The sequence below is a fragment of the Cardiocondyla obscurior genome, linkage group LG05 (assembly GCF_019399895.1).
Source record: "Cardiocondyla obscurior isolate alpha-2009 linkage group LG05, Cobs3.1, whole genome shotgun sequence".
Taxonomy (NCBI): domain Eukaryota; kingdom Metazoa; phylum Arthropoda; class Insecta; order Hymenoptera; family Formicidae; genus Cardiocondyla; species Cardiocondyla obscurior.
Window position 1 is genome coordinate 7,784,138 of NC_091868.1, and position 19,107 is coordinate 7,803,244.

The 19,107-nt window shown below is 49.0% G+C and overlaps 1 protein-coding gene across 1 annotated transcript in view; it reads left to right on the plus strand.

The window, feature by feature from the left end:
- LOC139102424 (knirps-related protein) overlaps window positions 1–19,107 on the plus strand; it is a 103,262-nt gene that overhangs the window by 54,915 nt on the left and 29,240 nt on the right. Inside the window, exons 3-5 of the mRNA XM_070656308.1 lie at window positions 7,458–7,784; window positions 8,426–8,542; window positions 8,659–8,701. The gene's annotated coding sequence lies outside the window, so the exon portion shown is untranslated. The remainder of the gene's footprint in view (window positions 1–7,457; window positions 7,785–8,425; window positions 8,543–8,658; window positions 8,702–19,107) is intronic.

Here is a 19,107-nt window from a genome sequence, read left to right on the forward strand (position 1 = left end):
TCGTTTCTCACGTTGGAAGGACTCGCTGAGGGCGATCGGGAATCCCGCGCGTTAAACGAGAGCAATTCGATTTCTTCATATCGTTCCTTCTTTCCGCGAAGCGCGGATGAGAAATTCATTTTAAGTAATGCACTCGTTCTATTTTTATCGCACGCTAATTTACATCCGGCCCGTATGACTCGGAGAATCCTATAACGAATATCTCGACGTTCGAATTAACTTTCTAGAGTAAGGTATTTAATTCTAAATAAAAACGAATCCCCGAGCAGATGCTCAGACGTTCGGCCGAAAGCGGAGATTAAAAGCCAATGGAAAAGAAAAAAACTAAGAGCAGGTTAGTCCCAATGCTCATGCATTACCCAAACCGCTAATTAGGTTCCGCCATCGAATAGCCCCGTTCTCGTTTTTATCAGGCCACGAGGATTGTCCCGGCCCTCGTTCTAAATGCGGCATCTTAGGCCCCGGTGGTGTACTTAACTAGCGACGTCGGGAGCTAGCCGGGTTGATCGACTCGGAACATACCGCGTTAATGACCAGCCGGGAGAAGTACGAGCTGCTGATCGGTGAACGTTCGTGGGAACGAAGAGGGTCACCGCGAATGACCTTTGCCGCGGCTGGCGGTGACAAATCGAGCGGACGATTAGCACGTTCGTGAATTTTATGGCGAGAGAAATGAAAGATAAAGCCAGAAAGAATTGGAACGTTTTCCATTGTCTTTTTTTTTTTTTTTTTTTTTTTTTTTACGATAATTGACACATTATACGTAACATATTGAATACTAAGTTTTAGTACCCATAGAACCAAATTTGGAAAAAGAACAAAGAGAGAAAATAGTTTCTACGACTGAGAAAAAAGTAGTAGAGTTTAAATTTATAGCCTTTAGTTCGAGAAAAGGAAAAAGATTTATACCTTAAAAAGAGAAAGCATGTCTTTTTAAATTTCTACGTAACCGGCAATATTTTGACACTTTTTATTCTTATTTCATCGACTTGTGTGTTGACTGCAGCGACATAAATGCAAGACGCAGTGAATATATACATACGACATATGTAACTCAAAGAACGGACGTTGCAGCTTCCATTGTCCCAAGACAATAACGAATATAATATGACACAAAACGGAAGCTTCTCTCTCTCTTTTTTTTCTTATTACGCTGTGACGCTCGATAATTATAAATGTTAGATTTTTTTTTTTTCTTTCCTGACACTTTTTTTTTTTTTTTTGCAAACAATAATTAACAATTTCTCCACCTCACTCGCACACGTTCAAAGTCACACGTTCCACGACTACCTACTAAGATTCATTGTCACGATCTATCGCGGCATGAACCGAGCGGATTTCCAAATCTCGTCGGCGCCCAAACGCGAAGACGTGGAGACACTCGCTGCTCGGCTGGGGGACTCATTTGAATTTTCCCGGAAAGGATGCGCACCGCGTGCATTTCAATCCCCCGGGGGACACCCCGACGAAATATGACCGGGAGACGGCCGGAGAGGGCGTCGACGAGGAGGAGCACAGAATGGAAGGTGAAACGCTGCGGATGCACGTACGCGGATGGTGGTTTAAAAGCGAGCGCCCGGTATCCAGAGCACGTCCAAAGCGCGAACAACTTATTGCCGTGTGCGGCGGCCGCCGGGGCATTTTAATATTTCCGCTGAATGCGACGCCGAGAACGGGAGTGCATTCTGGTTACGGAGAGGGCTACGAAAAAAGGAGGCGAGGCGTGGAGTCGTTACACGACCGCCACCGGTCTTACCCGGTGCGTTGGTCGTTTTTTTTTTTTCTTTTTTTTACAAGCTTCCTGCGGCCGAGACGACACCGGCGCTCGACCTGGAACTACCGGCGTGAAGAACATAAACGGGACCGTATTTGAATACGTTTGTACGTTCGGCCGTTCTCCTCTACGTCTGTTATCTTAAGATTCATTCGTTAGGAGGCTTGAAACCGCTGTGTAAGAAACTCCGCTCAGTCGTAATTGTAATCTGTAACATCTATGAGCCTCCCTCGCTAAGTCCGGCGGAGTCTAATCGGGGTGTTCCAGGCCAACAGATACCTGCCTCAAAGTCAAACTGCGAACGCGGCGCGCACAGGTTCGCGATCGTCGGGCGCGATTAAATGCCGGTAAGAACAAAATAGCACCAGCGACAAATATATTCCGCACGACTGCGCGTCTTCGTGGCGAAACATGGGGTCTTATCGGCGGTAGCCCGAAACAGTTTGTCCATTCGTTGTAAATGCACGACGGTGTTCGCCTGACGTGCGGAGCACGTCTTAGGGGAAGCGCATATATCTCGCTTGAGAAGGCGAGAGATCTATCGTTCGAATTCGTCGGATACGGTCGTGAATCGATTCTGAATATCGGGTCGTAAACGTGGCCGGTGATTCACGGCGTCTCTCTCTCCCTCTCTCCCTCTCTTTCTCTCTCTTCGCCTGTCGCCAATCTGGATATAAATCCCGCTGCAACTCGCGTTACCGCGCGGTTTATCATCACATTGTTACTACTCGTCGCGCCCAAGTTTTATGGCACGCACGGTAGCCGTGCCGCTTCGATAGCGGTGATAAACGACCGTATTCCGCACCGAACGTGATTTTGTAAAGGATTCACGTCCCATCCTCGGAAAGGAAATGGCTTGAAACGATTAAGAAAACAGGAAACGAATCCTGCCATCTCGAAAAGAGCAGCAACCACAAAAAGAAAAATGAAAAAAATAATTTAAATAAAATGCGAGAGTGAAAAAAGATTATCTAGAAGTTTGTCACATTTCCGTTGCAAGGTAACTTAATTTAGAATGTACATTTTTTTATCTCACGCTTTTATTGAAAAACACGAAAATATCCCGTCTTAACGTAACTTAACTTTTTTTTTTTTCTTTTTTTTTTCCTTTTCCTCTTCTGCATCTTTAATAGATTCATTGAAAGCGCTAATTGCGTCCTTCACCGAAATAAACCACACGATCTCGCCTTCATTCAGCGCGAGTGAAAATTACCTTGTTAGATTGAGCCGCCGCTTCTCGACGGATTATGATAATTAAAGTAATCGTCATTATCTCTCGGCGCTGGCATACTAAATGTCAGGGAACAGCGAACGCGAAATTATTTGTGCGATCCGCAAACAGGTTCGGCAGGGCGCCGCAGCGCTCCTTAGAATAGAAGCAGAATGAACTTTTGATAATAACCGAATTGATCGCCGTTCGCGGGAGACGCGGCGAAGATACCGCGGCGCGTGCACGCGTATATCGGCGAAATTGCAACACGCGTCCACCGGTCGTTTAGCGCACTCGGCGCAATTGCCGTACACTGTAGCAATACGAGTGTTACATCGTTTCTCGTGGCACGCGATCGAGACGGTCTCCTCCTATTGGCAACCCTAATTGCGAGAATCATGGTATTTGCGTTGCGCCTTGCGTAATAAAATCGCCGATAGACAGATCAGAAAAAGAGAAGGGGTGGGGAGAGATGTAGGAGTCCATCCCCTCACGCGATCCGCGCGGACGTACTCCGCACGGCGCAGCGAAATCTCTATTTCGATCCGAGGCGATCGTTTCTGGGCCTTGAGTTACGAGAAGAAAAGGAAGACGGAGAAAAGTGGATTATCCGGCGAAGTGGGTATAACACGCGACGCGAACGAACGGCTGATTTACTTTGATCGGCCGGGCACTTTCGAAGTCGGACCGCGGAGCAAACGGGTCGCTCGTCCGAAGAATGTCTCTTGATGGAGGAGATAAACGGCGCTAATGCCACAGCGTTATATTGTCTCTCCCGCGAGCGTATCTTAACGCGGCGCCGCGGTAAAAGAGTCAGTCGTTTTGGAGCGATTACTCGGGTAATAGCGGCGATTCCGAAGTGCGAGAGAGAGTGGCGATTCGCCGGCGCTCGTGAAGTTCGTAGTTTGAAGGCTTGATAAATGACGCGCGCCGTGAATGATATGGGCCTGAGCCACGAAGAGTGAAGGAAATTAGAGAAACTATCCGATTCGCGTAAATAGCCCGCGTTTGCGCTCCGACGTGAGTCACGAATTACGTGGATAAATGAATAAGTCATTTTTGCAGAAAAAAAATGTTTATTCTGTTTTTAGACAAATGCATAAATAAATGTACAAGCGTTCGATACTTTTTTTTCCACGACGATTATCGAAAAGAATTGTATCTCTCTGAGACGTCTCGCATCACCGGATACGCGTGTGCCTCCCTCGCTTCCGGTCGTAAGGCCGCTTAGGTTCATTGTTATGCACCTCGCCTCGTCTACCTTCGGAATATGAAAACAAAATCATATTCTTCGTCCGTCGCCTACCGATGAGGCGCCTCTCTTTCTCCGTTCTTTCGATCACTTTCCCCTCTCGCTCCATCGTCGGGTTAGCTCGTAGCCGCGAACTTTGTCGCCTCGCGAGAACGTAAAAAGTCCACCTGCCCTTTTACCGGCATCGGCAACTGACCGCGTTCGAAGCCCGCGTCTTTCGTTTCGTGGCTGCGCGGCTAGTTTCTCAAGATCGCGCTCGTTAAGCGGCAAAACACACGGCCGGGTAATTGCGGCGATCGTACGTTAGTTAATAACTTTGCATTATAAATGTATTAAGCTCGGATCCAATTACAAACGAGGGATCGGAGCCAGCGAAATCTTGCAAAATGACGCCAAGTAAATGCGAGCCTGAGCGCGCATAATTCCAAGGCGATGAGGGACTCGAAGCGGCCGGTGAAGTAAGGCGAATCGTAAATCAGAATCGAAGTTGTACTTCATTATACCCTAGTTACACGAGCCGGCTCGTCGGAACACGCGACGATGCAGCCGGGCGAATTAATCCGGTAGAAAACACGCGAGATCGAGCCGCGCTCGATTCGCGGCGAGTAATTGTGCTTGCGGGCGGGTATCGGCCATTGTGAAAGTACGCAGGGGAAGAATCACAACGATCATCGTACTGCGACAGCTCGTGATCGCGGCGTTCCGAATACTTTCCGCAATTTGCGATCGTGAACGCGAGGCGCATCTGGTGCCCTCGGACGTCACGCTCTCGATCGATTTTAACACGGTTAAAGCAGCTGTCGCGGCGCGCTTGCAATTCTGCCGATCTTCCGTCAGTGGAGCGGAACAGACTCGTAAATTGTTCGGAGTTTTGCTCGATTTAATGCAGCAAAACATCGAGCACGATTTTTTTTTTTAATATTGTCTCTAGGAGATCGAGAACCATAGCTTTGCACCGGACATATATGAGATAAAATCGAAATGAAAGTTATAATTAGTATAGTTACAAAATTAAATGTATAAAATAAAGTATCGCAGTTATAGGTCAGGTACTAAAATGTGAGAATTCGCTACTAGCGCGTAGATGAAAAGGATCTACGCTAAATGAGGGACTGTGTGAATCGTGACAGCGCAACGCGATGCGGTCGTGAACCCGCGTGCATATACCCGGAGATCGCGAGTGTCGCTCGCGGCAATTAGTTGCACCGCTGGAAAGGTCCGAAAGTTGTGAAAAAAAAAAAAATAAAAGAGCCACGATTCCCCGCTTCTCTTCCCGCGGCCGTGGCGAAGGGAGCGAACGCGGACGGGTGGCCTCGGAGGACGACGGGCGACGGTGAGCCCGTCACGGAAGGAGGGCGTCACGCACATGCGTGAGCCTGTGCGAGTGTGTCACGGATGTCATAATCTTACGTAATTGGGAGCCACCGGCAGACATTTGTAAGCCGCACGCATGCGAGAGCGGGCCGCTCGCTCGGCCGGTACGCACAGCAATTTGCTTTTGATTCGATACTACAAACTGTGTCGCGGGAAACCTATTGTCCCGCCGCGTCGAAGAAAGGATGACGCTCACCCGCGAGCGTGGATGTAAATCACTTCGAGATCGCCGAGACGCGCTTTAAACCGTCGTCGAGTACCGTCGTGAGAATAAAATTCTTTTTGCTTTTTTTTATAGACGAAACTACCCTTGCGCGATGCATCGTGCACGCGACAAATATGAATTAATGCACGAGACAGCAGTCTGCTGTTATCTTTAATTTTTTTATGTTGTATTAATTTTTGCACGTCTTCTTTTTGACATATTTGTATTTAACATGTTTTTTTTTCTTTTTTTTTTTATTTGCCCCTTCGTTGATACTAACAACGAGCGGTCAATTTATTCGCAACGCCCAACGCGAGGTCGGACAATTTCTTTCGTAATTCGCCTCGATAATATTCGACGGACGCACTACCCGCGACCATTATGAAATAACGATATATATATTCCAAGCGAGATCGCGTGGAGCGTACCTAGATATTATGAAGGCATTACGGTATGTGTTCGCACGATACACGATTACGCGCGGATAGTTTGCGCGCGTCAACAAGAGGCGATTTACAGAGCGCGTGCATGATACATTTTGTCATTTGAATCTGTGCCTATCGTTAACGAGCAGATAAGTGCAATTTATGATAAATGCAAGTCACGGCTAAGAACAAGCGATATACTATACAAATGTCAACGCCGCGCGGTGGACAATAAGCAGATCGAAGGAGCGAGGCTAAGCACCTCGAGTAAATTTGTATGTCACCACACATATGTAAAAAGATACACCCGCAAAAAATAATTACTACCAATAATAACGTAAAAAAATTAGGACGTAATGTATAAAAAAGAAACTAGTGATAAAATAATTAATCACTTTGATTGAAAATATATAGAATTTTTTTTTTTATTTTTTATTAATTTTTTTTTTCTTTTTTTTCTTTTTACGAATTAATTAGCCTCGACTTGAATTCACGTTAGAAATAGTTGCAAACCGAGTTTCGTATCTTAAATAAAAAAAATTAGTGTGACTATTGATCGATTTTATTATAGCCGTTTATTCCCGAGTGGAAATTAATTCCCATCGTTACCTAATAATTAATTAGCCAATTCGTGGTTCATCTCGTGGCTGTCTAGCAAAACTGTCTAGAACTGAGCCAGAAATGTAACACTCGAAACGTACTCGGTACTAGATCATTATTACAAGCTGATAACGAGCTAGAAAAGCGAAGATATCTAAAAGTTTTTCACCGCATGCTAAGTCTACTGCGCGTTCTGACCTTACGCAACGTTGGACTGCCGAATTCGACGGACCAGTCGACCACCGCGGTAGTGTGAGTACGTCCGTATGTTGACATCTGGCCGGCAATCCTCGCGCTTCGAGTTCGCTAGGTGGAGGACGCGCGGGCAGCGGACAGCAAGAACCGGTTTTTGCCCGGCGAATTCGGCAGTCGAGATAGCTTTGCGAAAGATCAACACGCAACAGTAAACAAGTACGCGGCGAAAAAACGTTTAGGTATTTATTTACATACATAATCCGCGCTGGACAGTGACTAGACGATCGATGCTAGACAGATTTTGTTTTTCTTTTTTAAATGACAACTTGTAGTAGATCAGCTAGATAAATTTCTACTCGGGTTGTTGCCGCTTAAAATACACGCAGATTTAATTTTAATATTGAATTATTTTATATTTCCAGGTGAAGACGACGGTCTTCTCGATTTTCCGGCCCTTCACCCGCGACCGCCAGCGTTCGTATTTGGTGCTAGGCGACGGTCTAGGGGAAGAGGATGATGGAAGACCCTAGCGCGCCGACCAATCACAGCGCTCCATCGATCGCCTGATCGCCAACAATCTACGCGACCCTTCGCGCAGTTGAGGAAGTACGCCGGCCATGTTGAGAGGTTCTCGAGACTTATCATCGTGTTCCTGTGTCTCGCCTCGCCCTGGGAGTCCCACGAACCGCAGCATCCTGCACGGGACACCGTCGTGGTCTATTCACCGACATTCAACCGAGCAAGTAAAGGTGAATTGTCTCGTTCTTTATTACGCCGCGATAACGCATACTTGTGGTCGGGCGACGATACGCGAGCATCGAAGCAACATTCGTGATGAAGGTCTTTCTATCTAAGGGCCGAAATCTCTGACGGTCAGTGTTATTGTCGCAGTTTATTCGAGCGCGAGCACGTGTTACTGATCGCTCCGCAATTTCGCGTATTTGTGATTGCGGATGGCATAGTCTCGCATAAGAATAAGTGTCGACGTCGTCGGGTCGACAGAACGAACGATCATTTTTTGGACTCTTGTGTTATTCTATTGATCGTCCTGCGCTTTGTTTTGTGCCTCGAAATAAGTGCTTCGGAACGACAAGGTTATGTAGTGGGTGCACCGTGCACGGACCGTCTATTTCTCCACGTCGGATCGGGCATTTCCGACCGGGTCTCATTAAAATTTTTTTTGGCAAGTTCCGGCGATCGCGTCGCGACTCAATTTATCAATCTGTTTCGAGCAAGTAAACTTAAAGAAAATTTAGTCCGCGGGGAACATTTGATATCGCGGTCCGTCTCATTCGTTGCTCGACGCAAATTCTCAGTGTCGTTCGTTCTGCTAACGAATTAATCGAGGAATCAAACGTTGACTTTTGGACTTTGCATTACGATTTTACAGGAGTGCCGTGAACTATCCCGCGAGTGTCCAGTGCGAGGAAAGACGACCCGATACATCCCATCTGAGAGGAGGAGCAGGCTCGGGACGGGCATCTTACATCGGCGGAGCAACTCTTAGGTAAGGATAATTTTTTTAAATAAAATGTTCATTAAAAAAAAACTTTAACTTTTTTTTTATTTATCTTATTAATAAATATACATGTCTACATTAATTTTTTTTTTCTTATGTTACAGTCACCGCCAGACTCAACAACTCCGCTGAAGTACATGCTGACTGGTAAGTCGCACAAATTTTTATCTTTTGTTCTAATATTTGACACAAATAAACGTGAGTGCGTCGATGAGAAAGAGTAGGTAAACGTCCGAATCGTAATATCGGCAAAGTGCCGAGAAAGAGGCAGGGACGCGCGCTCTCTCGCAATATCGTTCTTTAATTTCACGTTAATGATCGCGCGCGACCTCACGGGCAGAAAATCAGGGTGGTCGGCAGAAAAAGGATACGGCGGAAGGCGTGTCGGCGGAAGAAGAAGCGGCGGCAATCAATCGGTTAATCGATAGGCTCGCTCGATCGAGATAGCAAAAACGGAGTAACGGATACGACGACGAAGCTTCTCGTGACGAGACACCAGACGGTGGCGTGGAATGTTTCCCGGGTCGTTCGAGCGAGAGCGAGTTTCACGAAAGAAAGGGGCAGGACGGGAAGATGGAATAAGATAAAGCGAAGAGAGACGCGGGGAAGGAAGCGCGGGGAAAGGAGAGAAAGAGAGAGGTAGATCGGTCTTCGTTCCTTAAACCGCCCCTAAGAAAAAGCGGTCTCGCTGGGCCGCGCCGTCTCCCTTAGGGCGAATTAGCAAATCTAACGTAATAATTAAATTATCGCCGTGCGGGCCGTTGAGGCAGTTAAAGGCGTGCATTCCCATACAGATCGCGCTAATGAAGCGTCCCGCGTACACGGCGACAAGAATAAATTTGAATTTCCATTACGCCGCGCTAGCGGTGCGACGTGCGAAATCATATATGCGAGCGCGCGGTAAGGGAGGGCCCGGCGAGCCCTGGCGAACGAGCATAGGAGGAAAAGAAACGCGGACGGCAGGAGGGCAAAGCGCAGAGGCGCGAAAAAAGCTCGAGCAAAGGGAAGGATATCTCCGTCGGATACGCCTACTTGTCTATCTTTTATCCCGATAGCGTGTACGCGCGGTATGTATTAACATTCTGCGGTTGTAGATCTCTTCGGCTAACTGCCCGCTTATTGTTAGATTTTTGCATATTTATAATTCTCTCGCGTTCACCGACGGCCGTCGTTTTTGTAGGCTCGCGCCGGTATCCCTCGCGAAACGAATGTCGCGCATTTGCGTGCCGGAGAATTCTAAAGTATATCCTTAAAGATTCGCCTCCCTCCCGTCCTTCATCGGCCGTCTCGATAATCGTCCGTCCAACTTGGAAGTATAACGTGCAACGTGTCCGTTAACATCAAAGCCCACAGTCATAAACGCGGTACAAATATCTGACATTTACATCGTTGCATATTTATTCGAATTACTTTGCATAAACGTTCCTGAATATACATGCGCGTCGTCGGTAACGCCGTACGATTGTGAAATTCGTCTCGTTCAAAGGGATCTCGAACGATCGCTCGGCACCGATCCGCGGCGCGTAACGCCGCGTAATATATATTTCCGGTTTGACAAATTAATAAATTTAGCGTCCTCGACGTAACCGACATTATCGCTTCGACCATCTGCTCGCACGATTGACGAGCGAACGAAATCGTGGTAATCGACAATTTAGAGATCCGACCTGACGACCAGTTCGCTGACCGCAGCGAATAACACCTGCGATTATCGTAGTTATTACCGCCTAGGCTCGTTCGCGCAATCCGCGCGCGAATCAACGTTAACGATCCGATCGAACGGGCCACCTTGGAAATCGGCGCCGATTATGCCACTGGGGCACACTTTTTGCGAGCGGCGATCACGTAATAATATCGCAAGAAGACCCGCGTCGACCACTCGAACGTTTTCATTCGCGCGACGAGCGAGCGTCCCCGATGCGAAAGTTCAAGATGCCGATTGCGAAAACGTGCGTTCGTCGAAGCCGTGCATGTGCCAAGTGCCAAGATCGAAGCGAGGCCTAACTGTCGTGAACCCGGCATCACATACCGCGATCGAGTCCTTAACCCATAATTGCATAATTTATCGATTATTAAAAAGATACATGTCGAAGAATATTTTATTCGTAGCATTGTGTTGGTTGTATATTAATCAATCATCGTTAAAATTAAGATATCAAGTCGTGTACGGTAGAACTAAAATTTCTCTCCGCGATTCTCGTAAAGATAGTTCATCGAAATAATAAAAAAAAAAAGAGAAAAAAAAAAGAAAAATTAATAAATTAAAATAATACATTATTCGAAGTACGATATCGATTGGAAATTTACGGGTGCTGTTTGAAAAGAAACATGGTTTCATAATTGCACAAAATTATTGAGAAACGTCGTATATTTGCCGGCTTCGAACGCGGCTTGCAAAACTCGGGAAGACCGTCAATCGCGGCATTGCGGCGGCGCTTTCGCTATTACAAAGAACGGCGTGCGAATTGGCGCAAAGACGATCAGCGATCCGGAGGTGAGTCGGGATAATCTCAATTCACTTTTATCTCTCGCGTTCGATAGGATGGCAAAGGAGAGGAGCGGTCCACGCGCGGCCGTGATTTTACGGAAATTCGATGCGCTCGAGCTTTTACTTTAACATTCTTTCGAGTGATCGAGCGTGATTTCGAGAGCGCGACGATATTTCGGTCGAACAATGATTCCGACGCCGGCCATCTCTCTTCGCGCGGGCTCGTTTCGTATTCCCGTGCCAGCGTCAGGCACAATGCCACCGTACATTCTAAGAGACTGACTCAGCCGCCGAGTCCAGTGTCTCCACTTCATCGACACAGGACGCTCCGCGTCTGGTCACGTCTCGTGCTACGGAAGGTGCATTACGCACCCTTCGTACGCGCCTCTATGCGCCAAAGTCGTAACCAGATGCGTACGATTCGTTTGTACGAGCGAACGATACTTAGACGAGCTCACTAGCGAAGAGAACAATAAGTCGTTCGTCACCTTCGCGTAACGTTGCGCCGAAGAGATTTATATCTGCATCGCGGAAAAAATTTTATGAACGCGTCGCTCGTTGCCTGAAAATAAACTGGACGCGTTCGGCGTACGAATAGTCGCGCAATGATCGAAACGGCCGAGGTCTTCCGCGTTCGGATTGCAGACAATGCGGTCGCAGGGTGGTGGAAATATCTGCAACGTTGAGATCTTGTAACACGTGCGAAATATACAGGTTGTCCTAGGCAACTAGCCGCCCCTCGGAATACCGTGGATATATAGGAAATTAGAATCGAAAAATTAGGACACCCAGCGTAACGCTAATTGCTCCGGTAATAAACCTTTTACACGCGCGAGATGCACCGGTGTTTACGTTAGCGCGGAAACAGCGGCGGGCTGACGTCTCGTGTGAGAGAAACTTGCCGATGCGTATCCGACTGTCCACGTGCCGAGCGTTGCGTGCGACACGCCCAGTGCGTGGCTCGGCCACCGCACGCATATACGTGCCGCACGGACCGAGATTTATGCCACTGACTGCGAAGCGTGCATCGCCGCGTTTATCGGTGGTCAACCGTTCCACGCGTGCGGATTGCTCGCCCGGTTCGACGCCATCTCTCGATCTGTCGTCCGACGTGCCGCGAACGAAACCGACGATCTTCCCCGTCAGCTGATTGTCGCAACCTTTGTCAACATATCCTCTTGACAGGAATTACGAAACCCGACGTTTAAAAAATCAGTGCCAATACTATATCGTACAAATTTTACATGATTTTTACATATCACTAATTGTAAGATAAAATTATTATTTTTTTTTTTTTCACTATTATTGTATTTATAAAGAAAAGACGAGCTCGTCAGTCTTGAAGTGACGATTCTCTTTGTCGTCAGTGTCGTCCTGCACGCACTTGCCGGATACGCGCCCGCTGCATCTGTAACGAGGGATGCGCACCTCCGATAGCCGGCATATCGCGCCACTACGCGCGCGTGTTGCATAAAACCCGCCGAGCGGTTGCATCGGCAATCGCGCCGGTTGTCGCGCTCGCGATCTCGCTCCTGCCCTCGCGCGAGCGTTACTTATCCAGCCGCGGGCATTGAAATGCAATCCCTCGCACGGATGATTTATACCTCGCCAATGCCCGCCCGCGGGGCAGGATGTCGCACGTCCCTTCTTTATGTCTTTATCGCCCGTCTCGAAAATATCCCGCAGCGCGCTAGAACGACCGAGCAAAGTTTGACGCGCGCACCGTCCCAAGTCGCGATCATGCAAGCGTCAAAAAAATTCGATCACCCTCGTACGCGAAATGCGCGTTACTTTCACTAATTTTAATTAATATTTAATTTATACAATTTACGATAAAATAAACGGGATCTACGATCACGAGGCAATTTATTGGCGATCAAGCTTATTAGACTATCGTCGAGGAATTCACCGAGAGAAAGTGATGCTAATGCGTTTATAGGAGGCGACGGTTCCTTTGTCTTCGGTTAAGATCATGGCTAACGGGCGGGATCGCGCGATATTGGATAAGCGTGTAGAGAAACTCGGGGCGTCGTCTTAACGCGAGCTGGATTTCAGGGCGCGAGCCGACTAAGGGCGTCCGCCGCTCTACATCCGCACGCATTGGAAACGCCCGTACGCGTAATAAGCCAGGGCTTAAAAATTAGCATCTGTCGGGCTCGGAGACAATGGTTGATTTGAATAACAATGTTCGCTACCGTGTGGGCTTCTAACTCCTAACTATAGGTTCTAGACGCGACGCGAGCTCGCGTATCGCGCTCGCATGCTGTACGAGCCGGCGAGAAAACGTGACAATGCCTCTCTACCCCCACGATTTCCTCCTGCGATCCCGCGTATACCCCGCGAGAGAGACAAGCGAAAGACATTGCGCGATATAATGGGAAAACGGGCGAGCTTCACATCTTTTTTTTTACATAATATAAAAACGCAGTAAATAATAATCAACGTGTAATAAAATACATAAATTACAACTCGGCGCGTCTACTTAGTTCTTCTCTTTATAGTCTTCAGACGCAATTCGGTGTGGCTGGTTGCACGTTATTATGGACAATTCGTCCGGGTAGAGATAGGATATCGATGGTATCTTAATGTCGCCGCGGCACGAACAGTTATGCATAACTCACATGAACATGGCATGAACTTACACGAGCGGTATACGAGGGCCACATATCGATGCGCGAACGGTGCTGACCCTGAAGTGTCTTCACCCTCTCGCTGGCGAGTCTTCTTTATGCTCGGTTACGCGTTACATACGACCGAACGTCCACGGTATACTCGTGAGACAAATATAGTTTGTGCGTGACCGGGGCGACAAGTATCGCATACCGTCGTTCATGCCCGGCTATCTAATCCGACCGATTTCGCTACGAAACACCGTCAGCGTCGATCCTAATAAAATCCTTGTCCGAAGTATTTTTTTTTCATAAACGTGCTCTCATAAAAAAGAAAAAAAAAAAGAAATTCGGTTACGTTTTTTCGTCGCGTCGTTGGAAGAAAAATAAGCGCAAGTGAAAGGCGCTTTTGCTTTATTTGCTCGTAATAAATTTTTCGGCACGTTCAGAGTAAAATTCGCAGCGAGACGGGCATAATGCGTCGCTCAAGGTTTTTAGAACACAGGCGCCGACTCGGGCCGATACGTGAGCGCGCGCTTCCAAGCGCTAAAAACCGATCCTAAACACACTACTCGACAATGGTCCGTAATCATTTCTTCCCGGCCGCCGCCGCGCTCACGGGCGGCCGGGCAGGTGCTCCTCGCCGCAGCTTCCTCCTCGGGGCTATAAAATCCGGACGCTTCGACAGGTAAAAGCAGATAAGATAGAAACGGACGACCTCCGTGTTTGCGGCACCGACGAATCAATTTGAGCTTCAGCTCGTCAGGAGTTTATTGCGGCCGGGCAGATCGCGGGCGGATAAAGTTACGGATGTTTCGGGCCAAAAGAATGCCGCCGGATGCAATTTGGAGTAGAAATCGTATTGACGTTGCTGAAGGGTCGCGCCGGCGGGACTTCGTCGTCGCATTCGGTGAAACCGAGAGAGCCGGTCGCCGGATTCGGTGCGAGGTGTAATCGCAGCGATACGTCTTCGCCGACGTCGCAGGCCGCGTTGCGTTCAACGTTCGTGGATCGGGCTCGCTCGCGCGCGAGAGCGGCGGCGTATCACCTTACCTAGACCGTAGATCGTGCCGCTCGCCGGCTTCTGTTGAGAGCATTTTCTTCTTATTGGCCGTGTACTGTCGATTTCTGGACTACCTAATCGTAAATCACGACCGAGACGGCACGCCACGTGTACCTGCATTCTTGAACGTACACGATGTAATTCGACGACCGGCGCGCGGATTAAACACGATAAAGGCGATTAAGGCGCGCGTGGAAATAAGTTTGAACGTTTGAAATCTAGCTTGACCCGCCGATCATCTTTTTCACAACCGTGTTGCATATGAAAATGTATTTTAAATTGTACGCGCGTATCTTCATTGCGTTTTAATTGTGATTTGGAAGAAAGGAAAAAAAAAAAACAGTTGTTAAGTCGTTAAACAACAAGAATTACACGGAGAGCCGGCCGAGGCTTCGATTCCCCTCGATAACCGCAACGAATGCAACGAGCGCGATGACCCCGTCGCTTCTCGAAGAATGGCGCGTATTTTCGCCTCGCTCTGCCGCGCAACGAGAGAGCGAGTGGCAGGTCTCTCAATCTCGATGGCTGCAAAACGGTTTCAAGGTTTCCTCTAAGAGCTTTCCGCGGCGCGAGGTAACGAGGGCGCGATGCGCGTCTCCGCGGGGCACAGGTAGGTCAAAACACTTGCACAAGTCGGTATCCCTCCGCTCTCCGCCACATGTCCGGACGAAAGGAAAAGTGTGGATCTTACGAGACGGGGCGCATCGCTCGCCGCGAGTGAAATCGGCGGAGGGAAGAGAAGCGAGGGTACCCGCGCGTCGCGGAGAAGAAGGATCGCCGGATTCACCTCGTTGGTCGTCGTGCCGCCTGACGCGAGGACCCACGCCCGCATTGTGTTTCGCGTCCGACTCCAACTTGTCGCTCTCGCCCGTATTCATTGTGCCTCGTCTTCCTCGTGTTGCCATCTCGCGCGTCGCAATCCTTCCCGCGCTCGCCCGCCCGCCCGCTCGCTCGCTCGCTCTTCCGTCCGAGCGCAGCCTGGCGATCGGGCGACGGGCGAGCGGCCGCGCACCGGATTAGGTGGGTAGATGCGTATGAGTCACCCGGAGCCGCGCGGAGCAAGTGAGATTTTCTTGCGCGCTTGCGAGCGCAGGGAGTCGACGCCCTAACCCACATAAATCCGCGGCACTAGCCGTCCAGGAAAGGCCTTTTCTCGCGGCCGCGCTCGTGCACGCCGGCTGAACGAACGCGGCCGGCCGGTGGGAGGCCCGATCCGTCGCCCCTTTGTTCGCCCGCGGCGGATGGAATCTCGTCTGGCGTAATCGGGAATCTTTTATTAAGTCATTCAGCACTAATGATGCACGAACGAAGAGGCGTTACATGCGTTACGGGTACGAATATACGCGGTCGAAGGCGTCGCGCTCACTTTCGGTATCGCTCGGAGATAACGAGACCGGGAAAATCCTGCCGAGCGATTGTGAATCTTGATAAGTTTTTTTTACAAGCGTGGGTGACCGGATTTTTTTTTTTCCTCCCGGTTTGATTTACACCGTAGTGCAATGCTCGACTTTTCAACGAACGTGGGCTGCATTTATTGCAATATGATCGATCCATTAACGTGATAGAACATGACGGAATATCACCGATCGATCAAGTCACGATAAAATGTAAATTAACAGTCTACCTAGCCATTTCGTTCGGGTAATATCGCGTTACTTTTCATCTCAGTCTTTAATTAAATGTTTCAACGGTTCCGGTTTCTACAGAATGCCTGAAATTCTTTTCAAGGTAAAAAAAAAAAAGGTAACTGATCTTTCGCGCACGGTAATCTAATCGCGGTCTATGGCAGGCGATCGCCTACACCGGCGTAGATATCTAGCGCAATCGAGCGATTCAGATCCGAACGATCGAACGTCGGGGGACGTAGGTCGGCAAAGATAGAGAGAAAGAGAGAGGAGGCTCGCCGCGAGATGCGGGGCGACGCGGCGGGGGAGTGCGTGGAACAATGGGAACCACTGTCCGGGCATTGCCTGGCTGTGCCGCAACTCGCGCGGGAGATCCGATAAGATAGGGAGAGGGTCTCTGTATCGCTCGTAGCCACCATTCATCGGCGCCATCGTCGTGGGCACCTCTTTACCCTTTTCACGGCGCGGCGTATTAGAGCCATTGTGTTATCTGTCATGTCGAAGATATCCGAAGGGCCAACAGCCGGGACACGGTGCCCCGCCAAAGGAACTAGTCGCGTCAGAGGCGTGAAAAGCATCTCGCGTGGGTGGCACGAGGCCCGGCACCTCTCTCTCTCACGAGGCCGAGCGCCCGAAAATCGATGACCGCGCGGGGCTTGATCGTAGGACGCGATTGACGGTGAAACCGGTAGAATCGCCTCGCTCACGTACGAATGATCCGACAGATAATTATGTTTGTCCTGCAATCGAGCGGACGCATCTTTCATAAAAATGATCCGGTTGAGTCATCGGCGCCGTCCATCTCCCACGCCGATTACGTGCGCCGAGACTAGTCTAACGATCGCGCGCACGGCCGGCCTTTCGTCATCGAAGGCGATTGTTATCCGCGAGCGAATCGTTTCCCTAATCGCGCTCCAGTAAGAATTGATTCCCGGGCGGCGCACACGTGCGGCAGCGGCCGCTCTTATAATACGAGCTTACGAGAACGAAGACGCATTGGGAGGAGCGCCTGCCCACGCGCAGAGTTATCTATTCATCCGTTCGTCCACCTACTTGCTTGACACCTACCCGCCTTATGCGTCCATCCTAACGTCTAATGCGCTCGGCGCGCGCTGGCACTTTCGCGCGCCCCGAATTATTGTAAAAGGCCGCGTAACACTTGCAAACGAAGCTCGCGCGACCGGGTCGCTCGCCTGAGCGGCTGCTGCCGTGCAACAATGGCAATGTGCACGCTCTGACGTTTCTCATGACGATTAATTCGCGGACAATGCGCGATTGCGCCACGACAATTAGCGACAACACTTTTGCCGGGCCGGCCGGGAGCGAGTTGCCGGGCGCGAGAGCGAGATGGAGAGCGTCGCGTGAGCGCCACACGCATTCGCGCACGCACGCACGCTGCCACGCATCCACGTATGCCACAACGTATGCACTCGACCGCGGACGCACTTGCGCTCTGTTCGTGTGTGCGTTTGCTTACGCTTACCTACGCCTCGCCGCTCGCGCGTGCCTACCGCGCTTTGCGTATGTAGAGCATGGGACTGCCATTGTCTATTGTTGCTCGTTTTATTATCCGCGGGTCATGGTCGCTCGCGCTGCCTCCGCTTGGTCAATCGAAATCGCGCTACCATCTAATTCCATTATTTTAAAACAGCATGCACCTTAAAATATGCCTCGCCGCAACCCGCCGCTATTATTTTAGACTGCTGATCTCGCAATAAAAAAAAAGAAAAGAAGACTAAAAACATTCTCAAAAATTTTCTTGCGTTATTACATTTTGAAATTAAAAATTTCAACACTTGCTTTTTTTTGTTATAATTTTTACAATTAAAAATTTCGGAGAACGCACTGTGATAAACTGTCGATTAGAATAAATGTATTGACTCGAAACGTATTTATTTTCGTACGTCCGACGTATTACCAAGCGATACGAGCTCACAAATGGTACCCGTGACAGGAGGAGGACGACGCGCGGCAAAGGAAAGTAAGATAGAGAGGTAGAAGAAGAGAAAGAGAGAGAGAAAAAAAAAAAAAAAAAGAAAGAAGCGGAGATCCTTATGGGAAGAATAAAAGGAAAAGGCGAGGGCGAAGAAGGCGTCGAAGCGGTCGCCCGCAGTGCCGCTGACTATTTATCATAAGATCGATCGGTATCTCGAAACGATACCGGTCCGATCGGCGTCGTATCGATTCTTCTAAGGGCTTCAATTAACGTTATTAAAGCACCATTAATCTCCGAATCGACACGATGCACGGTATGCGCGGTATGCCGCGTCCCGCTTCGACCTCCTGCGATCCTCCTCGCGTCCGATCCCGCGGGATGATGCACGGGATCGACCCTCGAGCTCGGTTCATTTATTCTACGATCCCCTATCGCGACCAGATATACATATGTCAAATAGTCGAGTACGCTACTCACGTTGAAACAGATTACGCGAGCGTGCACCGAGGCATTCTTTATCAACGAGCCATAAATCGAAGTACATGTGATTGAAATTACATATACAAATTGCGAGAGCAAGCTCGACAAGATCTACTCCTGTAATCGTGTTCTACACGGATTTTGCAATGAAACTAGTAGATAATTTTTTTTTGTTTTCGGTAAAATAAAAAAACATGAATATGATAGCGCATAAAAGCGAGCACGAGTAGCTCTCGCGGTGTCTCCTGTTGTATGTAAAGTTGCGTTAAGCGCGTGTATCTACTCCGCTCGGTCCGCGCTAATGAAGTAGACCAGACGCTGGGGCAAGAAGCGCGGTCCATACCGCACTACC